The sequence below is a fragment of the Aquarana catesbeiana genome, linkage group LG03 (genome assembly GCF_042186555.1).
Source record: "Aquarana catesbeiana isolate 2022-GZ linkage group LG03, ASM4218655v1, whole genome shotgun sequence".
Lineage (NCBI taxonomy): Eukaryota > Metazoa > Chordata > Amphibia > Anura > Ranidae > Aquarana > Aquarana catesbeiana.
In genome coordinates this window covers 639,445,113-639,465,192 of record NC_133326.1, presented here as the reverse complement: position 1 = coordinate 639,465,192, position 20,080 = coordinate 639,445,113, and the positions used below count along the sequence as shown (strand labels likewise).

Below are 20,080 nucleotides of genomic sequence, written 5' to 3'. Positions count from 1 at the left end.
CTGATTGGCTGCAGTCACTGTTTCGCTGAGAATTTTCCACCTGGCTACTTTGATTTTTAGATCGAAGTATATTGATCCTGGGCCATAATAATTTGGGCCCTGCTGTGTCCTTGGATTCTCTGCAATTTGCTTCAGGGTGCAAGATTTCACACATACGCAGACGTACCCCAAGTCTATAGTGTTTGGCAGAGATTGTGCATGCAGTTTTCTACCAGATGTGCATGTGCAAGATAATGAAAGATGGTGGGACTGACGAGGAGGAGGATGATAACAACATCAATTGGGTGAAGTTCCACTTTTAGGAATATGTATGGGGTAAAGGCCATCGGGACACTGTGGGGCACTGCTGGTGTCCACAGGACCCAGTGTTGCCAACCGTCAGTATTTTTACTGGAAGCCAGTAAAAAACAGGCAATTTTCTTCTGCCAGCAAATGCCAGTAAATGGAAAAAGTTGCCAGTAAAAAATATATTTGTGATGTTCGGCTTGATCCAGAGCTGGCCGAGACCATCCAAGTCCCTGCTACAGTGTGTTCGGGCAGCTCTGGTGGAGGCGGTGTCCGAGCTTGTCGTGTGATGTCATGGTGCAATGGAGCCAAGCAGAGCTGCCAGAGCCTCGTGTGTGGGTCTGCAGTTCAGGAGCAGGGCAGGTCGGGAGCGAGACTGTCAGTGTTGTTTAGACTGGAGTGGACTGAAGGGACCAAGAGTCAACTTCATGTGTGTGTGTGCATTCCTATTCTAATTTCTTGCCCTCCTGTGTCCTGTCCCTGAGCTACTTACTCACTATATCGAAAATAAAATAAGAAATATGTTTTTTGCCCTAATATCTACCTTGAATCACATTGCTATTGCATATTGTATTTGTTTGTAGCCTAAATACTAAAATTTGCACATAAAACTGTAATTTTTTAACTTTTGGAAATGCCAGTAAAAACTTGGCCAGGAAATTTTGGGTGTCGTGTCAGTAAATTTCAATCTGGTAGGTTGGCAACACTGACAGGACCCCAATTTTTTGCATCACTTGCAGAAAAATCCCATTGGACCCGGGTTAGTTGGTGGTTAATGTTGTTCAATTGTTGTGCCTTGATGATCCTCTTTATTCACCAGAATTCTAAAGGAGACAGAGGCTGAAAACACTCTGCCATTTGTAATGCCCATAATGATAACCAAATACTATGTGACCTTTTCCACAGATTAGGTCTCATGAAAGAATGCAGATATTTGTCCAAATGTACTGGAACAAACTACAAACTCATTGAATGAGGAATGCAGTAATCTAGTGATTACAAAATGGTTGACCTATCCCTAAGCACACAGAGTCCGGATATCTCAGTCGGTAGAGCATCAGACTTTTAATCTGAGGGTCCAGGGTTCAAGTCCCTGTTCGGGCGCTCAGTTTTATAATACTCACATAAATTACTATAAACTTAAAAGGACCTGAACTCCAAAAGTGAACATTTAAATGGTACAGGAAACGTCTAGAAATGTTAAAGCAGAATTCCGCCTGGGAAAGAAAAAAGTAAAAGTCAGCAGCTACAAATACTGCAGCTGCTAACTTTTAATATAAGGACACTTACCTGTCCAGGGAGCCTGTGATGTCAGGAATCAAAGCTGACCCATCGATCGGCTTCGGGTGGAGGTGTCGGCATCCTTACTAAGGTAAACAGGAAGTGAAGCCTTGCGGCTTCACAGCCTGTTTCCTAATGTGCATGCTCAAGTCGAGCTGCGCTTTCTGAATGGTCCCTGCTGTCTTCTGGGACCTATGTGTGTCTCCCAGAAGGCAGCGGGGAGAAGGAGAAGGGGGCGCAATCTGTGGAGCGATCTTTCTTCGGAAGTGGGAGCAGATACCTGGATTTGACAGGTATCTGCTCCCCCCTAAAAGGTGCCAAATGTGGAATCCGATATGCAGAAGTTCCTATTTCTGGGTGGAACTCCCCTTTAAGTGTACCAAAGCAGTATACTACTCTTATATGAGGAAGCAAAGCCCTATCTCCACCAAGATGGCCACCCCTACACAGAGACACTGGGTTGGTAAGGCAATTATGGGGAAAAATTAGCTATGGCAGTGGTTATGTGCTAAAGGGGGCTGCAAATGCAGCCCCTGACATCACCAAAGGGCTGCACATAATTTTCAATATATATATATAATGCTTGAGGGGAATGTCAAAAACTGCAGACCTAATGGAGGAAATTTGGGTCAGAGAGTGTGGACATGCAACATTTCTGGCTGGGTATATGCTGCATAAGACAATACAAAACTGGGGCTTGTAGGGATCAGTGCTATTACCCTAATCAATGTGCCCACTACAGACTGCTGAGGGACACACATGCACATCATATACCAAAGGCATACCTCCCAACTTTTTGAGATGGGAATGAGAGACATCTATCAGCAAAAGTATGTAGGCATAGGACACACCCCTTGCTACGCCCCCTTAAAGGAGAATTGTACAAGATTTGTTAAACGCACAAATGCTTTTTTTTACCACTACTATTCCTTTATATTTGTTTTTGGAATTTACAAATGCAGCAATTTAGAAATCAGATGAAAAGTTTATCCCTGGGAAACACTTTTTGATAGATAAAAAGTGTGTTTTATATACAACTATATAGATCAGATCAAAATGAGGGACAAATGAGGAGGAATAAGGGACAGAGGGACATTGTTCCAAATCAGGGATAGTTGGCCAAAGGGCTGCAGGTTGGGCACTAGAAGCTATGGGGAGACCACAGGCAATACTGGTGACTAGTCCACTGTACTCTGCTTCCTCTGCAAACCTTCCACAGGTCTAACCTCTTGTCGCGCTTACCTACAAAGAAGACGCTGATGTATGGGTCCCCTGATTCTGGATAACAACGAACCTTCCGGCAATGCCACGCCCTCTGACACACCAAGGCTGAAGAAGGAGGATTTAGTTGGGCTACACACCCACCAAGGCAACAAAAACAAAATGACAACAGCAATAAACAATAACAAAATAAACAAATTTGTACAATGCAACGAACAATGAGAAGACCAAGTATTTCTGTACCTGAACCCAAAATCTAGGGGGTCCTAATTAAAGGTGGTACTAAAAGCTGAAAGGTCCTTCAATTTCTCCAATGTGAGTCCTGCATTGGAGTGCTCAGGCATATTTGTATCCCAAATATATGGGCTTAAGTCCCCTGTTAAGCTGGCGCTGTCCTTTTAACCACTTGCTTACAGGGCATCTAAACCCTCCTCCTGCCCACACCAATTTTCAGCTTTTAGCTCTGTCACTCTTTGAATGACAATTGCACAGTTATACAACACTGTACCCAAATGACATTTTTATCATTTTTTTCCCACAAATAGAGCTTTCTTTTGGTGGTATTTGATCACCTCTGGGTTTATTATTTTTTGTTAAAAAAATTTAAAAAGACAGATTTTAAAAAAAAGAATACAAAACCGTTTTATATTTTGTTAATAAATTTTGCAAACAGGTAATTTTTCTCCTTCATTGATGTACGCTGATGAGGCTACACTGATGGGCACTGATAGGCTGCATTGATGGGCACTCATGGGCTGCATTGATGGGCACTGATAAGGAGACACTGATGGGCACTGATAAGGCGGCACTGATGGACACTAATAGGCGGCACTGGTGGGCACTGATGAGGTGGCACTGGTGGGCACTGATAGGTAGCATTGGTGGGGACTGAGAGGTGGCACTGATGGGCGGCACTGAACGGCATTGATAGGTGGCACTGAAGGGCACTAATAGGTGGCACTGATAGGTGGCACTGATAGGTGGCACTGATAGCTGGCACTGATGGGCACTGATGGGTGGCAGTGATGGGCACTGATAGGCACTGGTAGGTGGCATTGATAGGCAGGACTGCTAGGTGGCACTGATGAGGCACTGATTGGCACCACTGGTGGGCATTGATAGGTGGCACTCCTGGGGATTGATAGGTGGCACTGATTTCTGGCACTTATGTACTGGTGGGCACTGATTTGTGGCACTGTGGGCACTGATTTGTGGCACTTGCAGGTGGCACTGGCAGGTGGTACTGGTGGGCACATATGAGGCGGCTTCACCTCTTCCTCTTCGATGTGTGATCGGCTCTTTTTTCTCCTCACGCTGTCAGCGTGAGAAGAAAAAAAAATACGATTACTGATCTTCTGTTTACATCACGTGATCAGCTGTCATTGGCTGACAGCTGATCACGTGGTAAGGGGTCGGGATCGACCCCTTATTCTGATCTGTAATCACCCGAGTCTCATTGACTCGGGTGATCACAGTGCATGCCGCACAACGCCCTTCAGGGGGGCGTGGCGAGCGTGCAAAGGGGAGGACGTCTATTGACGGCCTCCCGGCAAAGCAGATCTGTGCTGTAGCTGCCATTCGGCTATAGTGCGGATCTGAAGGGGTTAATATGAAGGTAAGGGAATTGTGGCCAGTGACCCCTCTGCTCTCTGATGACCAGAACTCTCCGATGGACTCTGGACTATATAGCGGAATCTCTCACAAAACCAGTGACACCTCTCTCTTCCAGCTTGCTGTACCTCTCCGATGGCTGTGGTCTCCGTGCCTAGTCTTCCTCTTCAGATTTTTTTTTTGTCAGAAAACCGTACTAATGAAAAGAAATTCGCATGTCAGGAGCCTGTGACTGGCTCTCAATGGAGCTGGCTCACACAGCTCCAGGACGGCTGCAGATAGGGTTGCCACCAGTACACTAAGATAAATCAGGGTTCTTAGAGCACCCCTTACATCAGAGTTCCCCTTTACACCAGAGATCACAGTGTTCCCCCTTACATCACAGTCCTCTCCGTACATCAGAGTTCTCAGTGTTTCCCCTTAAATCAGGGTTCCCAGAGCATCCCTTATGGCAGAGTCCCCAGAGTTCTCCTTTACATCAGTCTGCAGAGTCCCCCTTACAGTGTAAGGGAACTCTTCAAGTTCAGATGTAAGAGCAGACTCGGCGTATTCAGATGTAAAGGGGAACGCTGCGGATTCAGATTTAAAGGGGAACTCTACGGATTCAGATGTAAAGGAGAACTCTGCAGATTCAGATGTAAAAGGGAACTCTGCGGATTCAGGTGTAAAGGGGAACTCTGCAGATTCAGATGTAAAGGGGAACTGTGAGGATTCAGATGTAAAGGGAGAACTCTGTGGATTCAGATGTAAAGGGGAACTCTGCGTATTCAGATGTAAAGGGGGAACTCTGTGGATTCAGATGTAAAGGGGAACTCTGTGGATTCAGGTTTAAAAGGGGAACTCTGTGGACTCTGATGTAAAGGAGACCCTTTTGATTAACATCATATGATTATAAATGTTATTTAATCACAAAATATATGTACTGTATAGTATATACTGTAAATAAAAAATTGCTCTGCGCCACTAAACTGTTCGGGTTTGACTTGAAGAAAAGGTGGCAACCTTAGCTGCAGAGTTAATTGCACATTGCGAATTGTCCTGTGTGTCTTCTGGTCTGTTTCAGGTCCGAAGTCAGCCAAAAAAATCTGTCCTGAAACAATGAACAGGGATGCACCAGAGCCCTGCTGTGAGCCGCTCTGCACGGAGATGTAAACCCAGCCTTAAAAGTGTGAGAGCACTAAAAGCTGAAAAATGTCCTGGGCAGGAAGGGGTTAAAAGTGCCCGGTAGGCAATTGGTAAATGGTACTTTTTTTTTTTAATGGGACTATGATTTAGAACCTGTTCACACCGGTGCGACTTGTCATGCGATTTCACAGTTCCAAATCGCATGACAAGTCGCACCCCATTGCCAGCAATGGAATCATTGATATGGCCGCAACTCATGTCACAGCGATTATGAAAAAGGTTCCTGTACTACTTTTTACTGGTTTCATTGTGACTTGCATAGACTTCCGTTAAACGAAGTCGCAAGCCGCAATGCAAATCGGCGGTGCAAATCGCACTGATGTGTGGCTTTGATAGCGCACTGAAGTAGCACAATTTCAAAGCCACACCGGTGTGAACGGGGGGCTTCATTTTTTGCACAATTTTTGTTAATTGATTTTGATTCATCACTGCGCAGCCTCACCTATGGATATGAATACGGTGTATGGCTTTGTGATTTTTAGGAAAAGGCAGCAGCAGAAGTTTGTTAAGACCTTCAAAAGTTTGAGTGTTTTGTTTTTTTATATTTTTGGTTTGTTCACTTAAAAGCCGAGTTCCACTCAGAAATGGAACTTCTGCTTTTTGGATCCCCCTCCCCCTCCCGTGTCACATTTGGCACCTTTCAGGGGGGAGGGGGGATAATCCAGGTATTTGCTCCAACTTCCGGCGAAAGATCGCTGCAGAATCCGCGGTGATCTACACCATGTCCGGCCCCTCCACTGTCTTGTGGGAGACACACAGGTCCCAGAAGATAATAGGGTCCGCTCAGAAAGCGCAGCACGACTCGCACATGTGCAGTAGGGAACCAGGATGTGAAACCGTAAGGCTTCGCTTCCTGATTCCCTTAGGCCCCTTTCACACTGGGGCGGGGGCGTTGTCGGTGGTAAAGCGCCACTATTGTACCGTCGGTATTCGGCCGCTAGCGGGGCGGTTTTACCCCCCTGCTAGCGGCCGAGAAAGGCTTAAAACCACCGCAAAGTGCCTCTGCAGAGGCTATACTGCACGGTATAGCCGTGCCGTCCCATTGATTTCAATGGGCAGGAGCGGTGAAGGAGCGGTATACACTCCGCTCCTTCACCGCTCCGAAGATGTTGCTAGCAGGACTTTTTTTCTGTCCTGCTAGCGCACCGCTCCAGTGTGAAAGCCCTCGGGGCTTTCACACTGGAATTAAAGCAGCGGCACTTTCGGGTCGGTTTGCAGGCGCTATTATTAGCGCAATAGCGCCTGCAAACCGCCCCAGTGTGAAAGGACCCTTACTGAAGATGCCGGCGCCTCCACTCGGGAGCCGAGGGACGGGTCGGCTTCGGGTGAGGACATTGCGGGTACCCTGGACAGGTAAGTGTCCTTATTTTAAAAGCCAGCAGCTGCAGTATTTGTAGCTGCTGACTTTTATTGCGGAACTCCGCTTTAACTTGTATGCTCATCATTGGCGCAGTATGTGGTGTCATTTTATTTACAATATTAGGACATTAGAGGCTGAAAATACTCTTTTTTCTAATAATGTAACTCTCATAGTGACAACCAGAGATTAGGTCTCATGAAAGAATGCAGAGATTTGTCCAAAGGAATAGGAGCAATTGACCGAGGAATGTGGTTCTCCAGTACTTACAAAAAGGCTGAACTATCCCTGAGCACACAGAGCCCGGATAGCTCAGTCGGTAGAGCATCAGACTTTTAATCTGAGGGTCCAGGGTTCAAGTCCCTGTTCGGGCGCTCAATTTTATAATACTCATATAAATGACTATAAACTGAAAAGAACCCGAACTAAAAAAAAATAAAATTTCAATGGTACAGGAAACATCTGGAAATGATTATTGTACCTAAACAGTACCCTACTCTGGTATGAGGAAGCAAAGCACCACCTCCATCGAGATGGCCACCCCCACACAAAGACGTTAAGCATGGTAAGGCAGTTATGGTGAAAGACCATCTATGGCAGAGCTTTGTGTTACGTTGGTCCAACCTGGATCAATATAACTGTATAGAATATCTATTCCTGCGATTCTTCTTTAACCATTTGCCTACAGGACACTTTCACCCCCTTCCTGCCCAGGCCAATTTTAAGCTTTCAGCGCTGTCACACTTTAAATGACAATTGCGCGGTCATGCAACACTGTATCCATATGAATTTTTAATAATGTTTTTCGCACAAATAGAGCTTTCTTTTGGTGGTATTTAATCACTGCTGGGGTTTTTATTGTTTGCTAAAAATAAAAAAAGACCGAAAATTTAGAAAAAACAAAACATTTTTCATATTTTGTTATAAAATTTTCCCAACAAGTAATATTTCTCTTTCACTGATGGGCACTGATGAGGTGGCACTGAAGGGTACTGATGAGATGGTACTGGTGGGCACTGATCAGGAGGCACTGATGAGGCTGCACTGATGGGTGGCACTGATGGGCACTGATGAGATGGTACTGGTGGGCACTGATCAGGAGGCACTGATGAGGCTGCACTGATGGGTGGCACTGATGAGATGGTACTGGTGGGCACTGATCAGGAGGCACTGATGAGGCTGCACTGATGGGTACTGATGAGATGGTACTGGTGGGCACTGATCAGGAGGCACTGATGAGGCTGCACTGATGGGTGGCACTGATAGGCACTGATGAGATGGTACTGGTGGGCACTGATCAGGAGGCACTGATGAGGCTGCACTGATGGGTACTGATGAGATGGTACTGGTGGGCACTGATCAGGAGGCACTGATGAGGCTGCACTGATTGGTACTGATGAGATGGTACTGGTGGGCACTGATCAGGAGGCACTGATGAGGCTGTACGGATGGGTGGCACAGATGGGCACTGATAGGCGACATGGAGAGGTGGCACTGATAGGCACTGATAGGTGGCACTGATAGGCGGAACTGATGGGCACTGATAAGTGGCACTGATGGGCACTGGTAGGCAGCACTGATAGGCAGCACTGATAGGTGACACTGATGATGAGGCACTGATAGGTGGCACTGGTGGGCACTGATTAGCGGTACTGATGGGCACTGATAGATGTCACTGGTGGGCACTAAGTGTCATTTCTCTCTGCTGCTTTATTCCTCTTCTATTAGCATGAGTTGCTTCTGACAAGTTTTCCTGACACCAAGAGAAAATGGTGACGGGGAGGAAACTTCATCTAATTGACAGCCTCAGATCTGTTCCTGTATGCTGTGTGAAGGGGTGTGTGTCTCTTGCCTCCAATTAGAGTGCTTTTACAGTGTGTAACTGTAGCTCTCCGCCCCCTGCTTTTTGAATCTGTATAAAATCCTTTTCATCTCTGAATTTTGCAACAATGTAGAGTACAAATGACTGCAAATAAACAGGTATAACGTATGTAGGAGGGTTTATTTCCTCTCTGTGTGTCACTTGAGGCCAGTCACCTAATAGGGTATATGTAAGGGTTTACAACCACTTTAAGCACCTCAATGCAGTGCAGTTTTATTCACTCTCTGCCCAGGCCAATTTTCAGCTTTCAGAACTCTCTCACTTTGAATGACATACAACACTGTACCAAATTACATTTTTTTTGAGACAGATAGAGCTTTCTTTTGGTGGTATTTAATCACCACTGCGTTTTTTTATTTTTTGCAAGGCAAATAGAAAAACACTGATTTTTTTTTCTTAAGCCTCGTATACAAGATCGGATTTTTGTCCGGGAATTGTGTGATGACAGACTGTTTGCCTAAAATCCGACCTTTAGTACACTCCATCAGACAATTGTTGGACAACTTTCCGCCAACAAATGTTGGATGGCAGGCTAGTAAATTTTCGGTGGACAACGGTCTGTTGTCAGATTTTCGTATCGTCTGTACACAAGTCCGTCACACAAAAGTCCAAAGGACAAACAAACATGCTTGGAATCAATGCTCACCAAACACGACATTAGCAGAAGGTGCTCAAAGGGTGCTGCTCAAGAGCTAAAATTCCACGTAGTACGTCACTACGTTCGTGTTTGTTGGCTGACAATTGTGTGCCGTTAGTATGCAAGACAAGTTCCTGGCACACGCCCTTCGGACAAAAGTCTGACGCTCTGTCTGTCAACAATAGGATCGTGTGTACGAGGCTTTAGTTTCTTAGAGGCTGCACTGATAGGCGGCACTGATGAGCACTGATAGGCGGCACTGATGAGAACTGTTAGGCGGCACTAATGGACACTGATAAGCTGCACTGATGGGCACTGATAAGTTGCACCGATGGGGCTGCACTGATAATCAAGTAAATAGAAATGAAAAAATACTATGCCTGAGCCAACTCTGATAAAGTACATGAGCTGCAAACACATCAGTGACATATTTATCACAATAAAGATTGGTATACAAAGCTTTGTGCTAACATGAAAATTCAAGTAAAAATAAATTCAGATACAGATATAAATAAAAGTGTTCAAACATGAATATGTGTTTAAACATGTAACAGTCCTAAAGAGATGATGGTGAGGAGATTGTGCAGCCAGAGATCAAAGGTGAGTCACATCACACTCCCTTCACCACAGAGGCCGACCACCAACACATGGACAAGATGTACTCTTACCAAAACGCCAGGACCCCCTGGTGACAGGCAGGTCTGGCAAGCTTTGGGGACTTTCCCTTTAAAATCACACTCCAGTACAGGTCATGGATTGAATAAAGATACTGCCTCAGAGTATACTTCACAGTGGAAATCCAGAACTCTCAGACACGTAATGTATATAAATGAAAAAACACTGTAAAACCTTAAAAGCATTGTTTTTTTAAATAGAGTGTCACTCGCATAGATAAAATGTGCATAAACATCCTGCAGGTAAAAATGGCACCCGCCGTCACTTCCAACACGATGACGTAGATAAGCCTCTATGCCCTACGTGTTTCGTCATCAAATGACTTCTTCCAGGGGCATCATCTCTTTAGGACTGTTACATATTTAAACACATATTCACGTTTGAACACTTTTATTTATATCTGTATTTGAATTTGTTTTTACTTGAAATTTTATGTTAGCCCAACACTTTGTATACCACTGATGAGCAGTGCCCTAATTATCAGTGTGCCTGTGCCCCTTCAGCCTTGCTGGTTATCGTCTCTCCTTTCCTCACATGGTGACAGCGCATGAGGAAAGGAATGCGATAACCGGCAAGTTTGTTTACATGTGATCAGCTGTGACTGAACACAGCTGATCACATAGTAAAGGGCTGCTGTGATTGGACCTTTGCCTCAATCTGTGATTAGCTGTGTCCAAAGGACACACCGCTCATGGAGCATGCCTGATATGCGCCCCAAGGGGTGCGCCGGAGGAATGCTCTGGGAGGACATCCATGGATGCCCTCCCAGAACTAGATTGCCACGCTGTAGCCGCCTTTTGGCTATGGTATTGAAGTGGTTAAAGTATCCGTTAACCCATATATTAGAAGTGGACCACTGGCTCACCCAGCCTAAGCTAAAGCTGCCTCCACATGTCAAGGATTAAATTCCCATTTAGGTCTGGTGGAGAGGAAGAATCAGTTCTACTTACCTAATCTTCCTCTGTGCTTCTACACTGGTCCCCGCAGCCTCTTGTATTGTATACTGCAACTGTCAGAGGTCTTCAGACATCATCAAGTACAATGCAGAGCTCATAGTCCTATACTGGACACATAAGTGATCTGACTCCCTCCTTAGCTGTCTTTCTACTCAGGTCTCCGGGATCAGGTTAGCGTTATGGAGATCTAAGGCCTGATCACTAGGTAGGGGAAGGAAAGAGAGAATGTGCATGCCTGGGACCCGCTAGGTGCTCAGCGGGACTCCATTCTGTTACTGGGAGTGAGGTACCAGAAGTACACTGGACTGGTGGAGTGGGCAAGGGCTCTGCGTGTCCCTTTGAATGCAACAAACATCAGTCACAAGTGTCTAGTGACATAGGATGAAAAATTTCGTAATTCCGTACATTATTGCTGCACACAAGGGGCTCATTTGTAAGTCGGGGAAATGCCTTAATGTTTTATTCTTCACATGACTGCAGCCTCTGCCTGGTCACGGGCATTGGCGAGCACGTGTTACTCCACGTGCACAGGTGCATTAGACCCACAAGTTAAGCTTTGCAAACGAAAGATAGAATCTGATTGGCTGCAATGCACAGCTGTTCCAGATTCTGTCTACTATGACAAAATCCCCCCCAATGGTATATAATATGAGAAAATATAAATTATTTATATAAAGATGCCGATAAAAACACACATAATATTCTAAAGGGGAATGGCGCTGTTCGCAAATATAAAGAACCAACAAATATGATGCGCAACCAAAAAAATTTTTTGTTTGTAATAGAAAAAAGAAGAAAAAAAAATATATATTTAAAACAGTAAATGTGCAAAGTGCCCCAGAGTTCACTGCAACATGTATAAGAAAACTCTAACTGAAATAATATAAATTAAACCAATACATGATGGCATAGGGTGTGAATGGGTGGATCACAACCATAAGTAAAGTATTGTTGCAAAATCGTGCATGATAAAAAATATCAAAGAAATATATCATAAAAAATGTCATAAAAAGTAATGTCGTTGTTTAGGAAATCCACTCAAGTGTCCAATATCATATGTAATACATACAGAATGTGTATAAGTGTCCCAAATGAACTTAATGTTCTTCCTGATGTGAATAGTGAATGAAAAAATGTGTTATGAAAGTGAAAAAAGTAAAAAATAAAACATAAAAAATGTTAAATGGAATATAAATAAATTACCATATGTATTGCAATCAAAATTGTCCAATATAAATTGTCCAATGGAGGTATGTCTGACAGGTGTATTATCCTCAACGAACAATGATGTTTGGTGTTTGATAATAAACTTTTATTTCCAAACGGATTTATACTATGAGGATTCCTTGTTTCTCCACACATATTTTGTTCCGGTGGATACTTATGTGAAGGACAACGCGGATCCAGAAGGAGGGGGCTCGCTGAACCTGAGAGGGGGATTTCGGGGCTCCAGGATTCCGGACACAGGATCTACTTTTGCCCTTCACCCCTGCAGGGGTTGGGCTTTCTGGTGAGTGGGGGCACAAGAGGGGGCCTGCCAATCACGGATACACCAAACATCATTGTTCGTTGAGGATAATACACCTGTCAGACATACCTCCATTGGAAAATTTATATTGGACAATTTTGATTGCAATACATATGTTAATTTATTTATATTCCATTTAACATTTTTTATGTTTTATTTTTTACTTTTTTCACTTTCATAACACATTTTTTCATTCACTATTCACATCAGGAAGAACATTAAGTTCATTTGGGACACTTATACACATTCTGTATGTATTACATATGATATTGGACACTTGAGTGGGTTTCCTAAACAACGACATTACTTTTTATGACATTTTTTATGATATATTTCTTTGATATTTTTTATCATGCACGATTTTGCAACAATACTTTACTTATGGTTGTGATCCACCCATTCACACCCTATGCCATCACGTATTGGTTTAATTTATATTATTTCAGTTAGAGTTTTCTTATACATGTTGCAGTGAACTCTGGGGCACTTTGCACATTTACTGTTTTAAATATATATATTTTTTTTCTTCTTTCTTCTTTTTTCTATTACAAACAAAAAATTTTTTTGGTTGCGCATCATATTTGTTGGTTCTTTATATTTGCGAACAGCGCCATTCCCCTTTAGAATATTTTGTTTATGTGGATTTCACTTCGGTGTCTCCATTTTGCTTGGGGGGCTGCAGTTCCTTGTTATCACTGATCCTAAGCGCGGAATATTTGTTTCCGATAAAAACACACATACTGCAAAAAAATGAATTTATTATATAAACAGAAAACAAACTGAAAAGCTGATAACATAATATGTTATACTTAAAGCGGTAGTAAATTGTGGGCGTGGCTTAAAGGGGCATGACTCAAAGGGGGTGTGGTTAGAGTCTGAGATGAATGAGGGATGGAGGGGAGAAACAAAGGGAGAAAGAGAGCAAAAGAAAGAAAGAAAGAGGGATGGAGGGACAGCAGGCCCAGATCCTACACCACAATAGAAATATGTGTATTCCAGAAAGTTTAACAATCAACAGATAAAGATACTCCAAACACCTGGTGTTAGCGCTTCAATCATCACGGCACCATGGTTGTTATGGTGTCAGGATGATTAAAGCGCATTATTTCTATAATTTCATTGTAATATAAAATTAAATAGTTCAACTCAGTGGGAGCCCCGAGTGTGTCACTTGCCACGTCGCCTGCCACCAGATGCCATCAGGTGTCCCCAGCAGAGTCCATCCTTATATCAGGCATTCTCAGTAGAGTCCCTCCTTACATTAGGCATTCCCAGTACAGTCCCTCCTTACATCAGGTGCCCCCAGTGGAGTCCCTCCTTACATCAGGTGCCCCCAGTAGAGTCCCTCCTTACATCAATCATTCCCAGTAGAGTCCCTCCTTATATCAGGTGCCCCCAGTAGAGTCCCTCCTTACATCAGGAGCCCCAGTAGAGTCCCTCCTTACATCAGGTGCCCCCAGTAGAGTCCCCCCTTACGTCAGGCATTCCTAGTAGAGTCCCCCCTTACGTCAGGCATTCCTAGTAGAGTCCCTCCTTACATCAGCTGTCCCCAGTTACCAGTGGCATCACTATGGTTGGTGTCACCCGGTGCGGAAAAACATGGCGTCACCCCCCTCCCCCCATAGTCCTCCTTCAGTACAGACCCTCCTCCATCAGTATAGAGCCTCCTCCATCAGTACAGACCCCCCTGGACAAACCAGCCCCATCTGTACAGACTCCCCCAGGACAACTCAACCCCCTTCATCTGTACAGACCCCCTCCAGGAGTACAGACCCCCCCAGGACAATTCACCCCCCCAGGAGAATTCACCCCCTAAGAGTACAGACCCCCCAGGACAATTCACCCTCCCAAGGAGTACCACCCCCCCATTCATGCACCTGGGCGTGCAGCCGTCCAGAGAGTTACTTGCTCAGACTGTCACTGACTCTCCGGGTGGCACGATGTGATAGGAGGCAGCCAGTGAGAGAGATAGCTGAGTCTCAGTCAGACAGGGATAGTGCGGCGCTGGGACCCAGGACTCTCCATCGGGCCTCAGCGCAGCTCAGGACTCACTGTGCTCGTCTCCGTGCCTTTTACAGAACCAGGAGGTGGAGCCTGTGTGGCAAGAAATCAGTCAATTAAAAAAAAAAAAAGTTGGCAAGTACAGTATGCATTCCTCATCCTCCCCGGGCCCCACTCGGCTGCGGACCCCATCCTGTCCCATAACTAAAACAGGAAGTAAGAGGAAATTCCACCAAAGTGAAGGAATCCAGGTTTGTCGCCAGAACTAGTGTCCCCATTGGAAGATTTCCCCTCTATTACTATTCTGGTGTCAACCCAAAGTTTAGGATTTTCTTTCACATTCACTCTGTGATAACAGTAAACAGGACAAATAACAAGGGTGAATCTCCCTAATGGGGGCACAGACGGCAATAAAAACAGGTGTTCTAATCCATCTCCACACTATACAAATCTACAAAGAAAGTTTTGCCTTTAGCTACACTTTAAGGCTTGCTAATGTTGTTTCTTTCAATGGCCACATGGTGTCACTATTGCCTAAGACGTGATTCAAAGTTGTACATTGTTTTCTGTAGATCAGAAAATATATAGAATTAGTCTATCGATATGTCTCTGAAAAAACTAGTAAAACACTCAGCTGTTAAAGCTAACAAATAGATAATACATTTGTATTCCCCTCCTTTTTTTATATATGTAGTACTTTATGGGTAATGCCTTTTCAACAGCCCGGCTAGCTCAGTCGGTAGAGCATGAGACTCTTAATCTCAGGGTCGTGGGTTCGAGCCCCACGTTGGGCGGCTAACTTTTGTTGTTGGGTTTGAAAATCTTTTATTGATTAAAATACTGCATGGAATAATGGATCTTTCTTAGAACAGTACATGCTATCGCATATCTTAAAAGTAAGAAGGTAAGAGAATTATCCTCAATTTCTGGACAGTGAGCTGATGAAAATCATTCCTTTACTCCCTAATGCACATCCAAAACCACTGATGTATACTGCAAGTATAGCATATTGTATATCATCAATGCAGTGTATGGAAACTATGGCTTCTATGGCACAGGGCTTGGGACCGCACAATAAAGCATAACCACATAGATTATGGTAAAATAAAGAAACCCCTTCTTACCATAATCTATATGATTACATTTTCTCACTAATTAAAAAAAAAACAAGTTGGAAAAATAAGACTATTGAAACTTACTTAGATATAATAACTATACTTTCAGTATATAAAAAATGAAATTGTGAAAACTGCAAGCTCCAGGAGCCCGGATAGCTCAGTCGGTAGAGCATCAGACTTTTAATCTGAGGGTCCAGGGTTCAAGTCCCTGTTCGGGCGACTGCTTTTTTTTTTTATACCGTTTAAAAAATAAAAAGATGACTTAAAACATATCTATAACCAGGAACAACATAAATTAAACGACAAGAATCATAGTTAAATACGAGGCACTTTTAACCCCTTACTGCCCAGGCCAATTTTCAGCTTTCAGTACTGTTGCAGTTTGAATGACAATTGTGCGGTCATGCAATGCTGAACCCAAAATAAATTTTTTATCATTTTTTATCATTTTTTTGAGACAGATAGAGCTTTCTTTTGGTGGTATCGGCGTCGGCGGTAAAGCGCCGCTATTGTTAGCGGCGCTTTACCGTCAGTATTCGGCCGCTAGCGGGGCGGTTTTACCCCCCACTAGCGGCCAAGAAAGGGTTAAAAACAACCGCAAAGCGCCTCTGCAGAGGCGCTTTGCCGGTGGTATAGCCATGCTGTCCCATTGATTTCAATAGGCAGGAGCAGGGAAGGAGCGGTGTATACACCGCTCCTTCCCTGCTCCGAAGATGCTGCTAGCAGGGCTTTTTTCCCCGTCCTGCTAGCGCACCGCTCCAGTGTGAAAGCCCTCGGGGCTTCCACACTGGAGACACAGCAGTAGCTGTTTTGGGTCGGTTTGCAGGCACTATTATTAGCGCAATAGCGCCTGCAAACCGCCCCAGTGTGAAAGGGGCCTAAAGAGTTTGACCATAGGTTCTGTGGATTGAAGCTACAAGTAGAGCAAAAGGCGATGACCTAGGATGTCACCTCCCTTTGTACTTCTATACTGACTGCAAAGACTTTTGAGGCTGAAAAAAAGAAATGTGTGAAATTAGATTAGACCCTTCATAGTAAACAAAACCCAAGTCAAACTAAATGTTATTCAGGTTCAACCTTTGGCTTAACAACACCTATCTAAACCACAAATTTAGCTTCAACAGACAGAAACGTGGCCGTGCTATGGGATCTCCATTGTCTACAATTGAAGCCAACCACTATGAAGAAGATGGAAGAAATCACTGCTATTTCCCCTTTACAAATCCATGCTCCCACTCCCACTACAGAGTGCTGGGTTCCAAGGGCTGTGCAACAAGTCGCAAAGGCTTGCATTTTGGGTAGCAGAGATACTGTATTTGTGGTGGATGCATGGGGCAAGATTAAAGCTTCAAAAGTACAAGCTTTTAGTAAACACATGCATTCAACGGCTGAAAAGGCACGCAGAACAAGAAGATACCAAATTCAGACAGTGTGTTAGATGTTAAAGGCTTGGCTGCTGTGAAGGTTTATGAAAAAGGGCAAAACTTGGCCAGATCACAATGCATACCTTGTCTATGGTTTAGAAGTGTGTGGGTTTGCCTCCTACCTGGCATACTGACAGTGCTGTGATCGTATACTGGTTAGTGCTCTGCATTGTGGCTGCAGCAACATCAAGCCACACCATAATTATGCCACATTTATGCCACAGGTGTTCTCTATACCACCATGTTTATTTCTTAGGGAAGCTTTGACATGCCTGCATGAACTTCCACAGATAGTAAATGGAAGATCCTCTCCAACACCAGTTGTAAGCTGCATCAAATCATTGATTTATATACCTAACATTGCAAAATATTTAACTGCAATCTTAGTGCCTTGAGGTGGCAGCCAGGTACTCCACTATCAAAACTTTAAAGAATTTGACCATAAGTGTGCATGCAGAGGAGAAGGGTGTCTCTTATGATGTCACCTCCCTTTGTACTTCTATACTGACTGCAGAGTCAATTGAGACAGCAAGGAAACATCTGAAATGAAATAAGACCCTTCACAGTCAAACAGAACTTAAGCCAAACTAAGTGTTTTTCTTGTTGGACCTTTGTGTCAACACCACCTAACCTCCACTCAGAGGATCAATTGCAAGGTTAAAAGTTGAAAAATGTGACACATATCTTCAGAGCTTATAGAACTCTTAGGTTAAGGGCTACATACTTCACCCTGGCTATGTCCTATGTGAGCTCTCTGAGAGTTAACCCACTCTTGCTGCTTAACAGTTTTTTCTTTATAAGCTGTGAAACTACCATAGTATCTGTGAGTCCTGGGGGTTACAGGGTCGCTTGGTACAGTCTGGTGCTCAAATGTTAGGCCTGGGTTTTTACCTTCTGCACTGCAGATTGACCTCTATCACTTAACAACAGGTACCTTTCTGCTGATTGTGAAAAACCTGCCACCAAGTGCTCACCCCTGAAGGAGCCACTGGAAAAAGACAATTTCTTCCTACTAGTAGTACAGAGGCCAGAGGCCACCAATCTTACCAGGACACCAACAATTACATTTCAGTCTAGGGGATATATTTTCTTTTACCTTAGGGGATATCTTTTCAGGATTTATTGCAGCAGAACTTTAACAGAAGGAAGGGGTTCGGGGTCTTGGGATACTCGAAAATGTTCAGCACAGTACAGGAGAACAAACTATCTCGATAACAGCTTTCTGAAAGTAGCAGGGGATGGTCAGAATGTCTAAGACCCTACAACTGCAAACTACAAAGCAATCTCTGGCTAGATTCCTTCTGCTTTGCTCAGCTATCAGTCCCCAGTAAGATCTTTACTTACAGTGTCTTAGGAGCTGTCTGCCACCCAGCTTTCACAGGTAGATCTTTTGTAAGGAAGATAACAAAGTCGTTTTCCTGTCCTTCAGCAGATATGCCTCCTCTGCAGGTATGCCTTCTAAGGCCCTCAGCCCAGCAACCGCTGAGGCCCAAATTGTAGTCTCTTTTCCTAGTGATTCTTCTCCTAGAGGGAACGGCCCCAGGATTGCCAGAACCCATCCTGATGGGGAAAGAACCATCTGCTCAAGCCTCCTGTCTATTTTCACCTCCCCAGCCATCTTCTGGATGCTCCATTCTAGGGACTGGCCAGGATATGATAAATATTCAACTGATCATTTGAATCTCCCCCCCTATGCTTTAGAAGTTTGCTCCAGAGGCAACTCTCAGCTTAGCAGCCCTGAGATCAGACCAAAACAATCAACAACCACCCCATTCACTATAGTGGGACCAAAAACAACATTTACTTAACAGCCTATCTGGGGACAACCACTTCACTCACTATAGTGCAGCCAATAACTAAATTTACCTAACAGCCTAACTGGGAGGACGCTACACCAGATTTCCATTGCCGGAACCTGTAGGAACACAAATTTTGGTGTCCAGTGCCACATAGTGGATACATTGGAAAAAGCATAGAAGTGATGAGAAGCCAGAAAAAAAATACACGTCACCGTAAAGAAGAGTTCTCTAGGTTCACTTCCTTCACAATGGATTATTTGATGCCTATATTTGTAGGGATGTGTTCCTTAAGGCCTGCTTAAAGACTTAGTCCACCTTTGTGTCCAAGTTTCATGTTATACCCATATTTAGGTTATGACATGAAACATGGTAACATTCTCCAACTCCCCCTCCTTCATCTGCTTCTCTCTTTCTCTTCAATTTGGGGCAGGGATCTGTCAGTGGAAGACTTCAAGTAGTGCCAGAACAAGGTCATTTGGTGCCTATGGCGAAGATGGCAAACTGCGCCCCCCCCAGTCAGTGTCATTTCCAAACAAGAAAATACTTAAAACAATACAAATTAAATTAGGTTTAACTCATCGCTGGAACAATCGGGTCCAAGTAAGTAAAAGGGGGGCTCTGGGGGGCAGCTGCAGCGCAGAAGGTTTTTTGTCTTAAAGCATAATGCATTAAGGTGAAAAACCTTGATAAACATATGATGAACGAAAGATTCCGAGAGTGATGCAAATTCTGTATTGACCTAGTCCTAGATGATATTGGGAAGGTGCAGTGGTCTAGAGGAGGCTAATTGGACTTATAGTGGGACTGTGATAGTGACACTAAACTGCCGCTTTGTGGGAACTGACTAAGGGCTGGTTCACACTGCTGCGATGTGAGAACCCGTGTGAACCCAGTGCGGGTTCCTGCATCGCATGTCATCTGCCGGCAGTTCACACTGCCCTATGTGAACCCCTGGGAGTGTCAATACAAAGTTAATGACACCCCCAGATCGGTTTGCATATTGCACTGCGAACTGTCAATTCGGACAGGAGTCGGATCGCATTGGGTGTGAAAACATGCGGTCCAATTCTGGTGCAAACAAAAAAAAGGGGCCTGCACGAGTTTGGTACGAATGCAATGC

General features: G+C 44.2%; 2 non-coding genes across 2 annotated transcripts; both read left to right on the top strand.

Annotated features, from left to right (window-relative positions):
- The first annotated feature begins 7,241 nt into the window (after positions 1 to 7,241).
- TRNAK-UUU (transfer RNA lysine (anticodon UUU)) lies at positions 7,242 to 7,314 on the top strand. The gene has a single exon. It is a non-coding gene; the product is annotated as a tRNA-Lys (tRNA).
- An 8,569-nt stretch (positions 7,315 to 15,883) lies between these two features.
- On the top strand, positions 15,884 to 15,956 carry TRNAK-UUU (transfer RNA lysine (anticodon UUU)). Its single transcript has one exon. It is a non-coding gene; the product is annotated as a tRNA-Lys (tRNA).
- Positions 15,957 to 20,080: the final 4,124 nt, after the last annotated feature.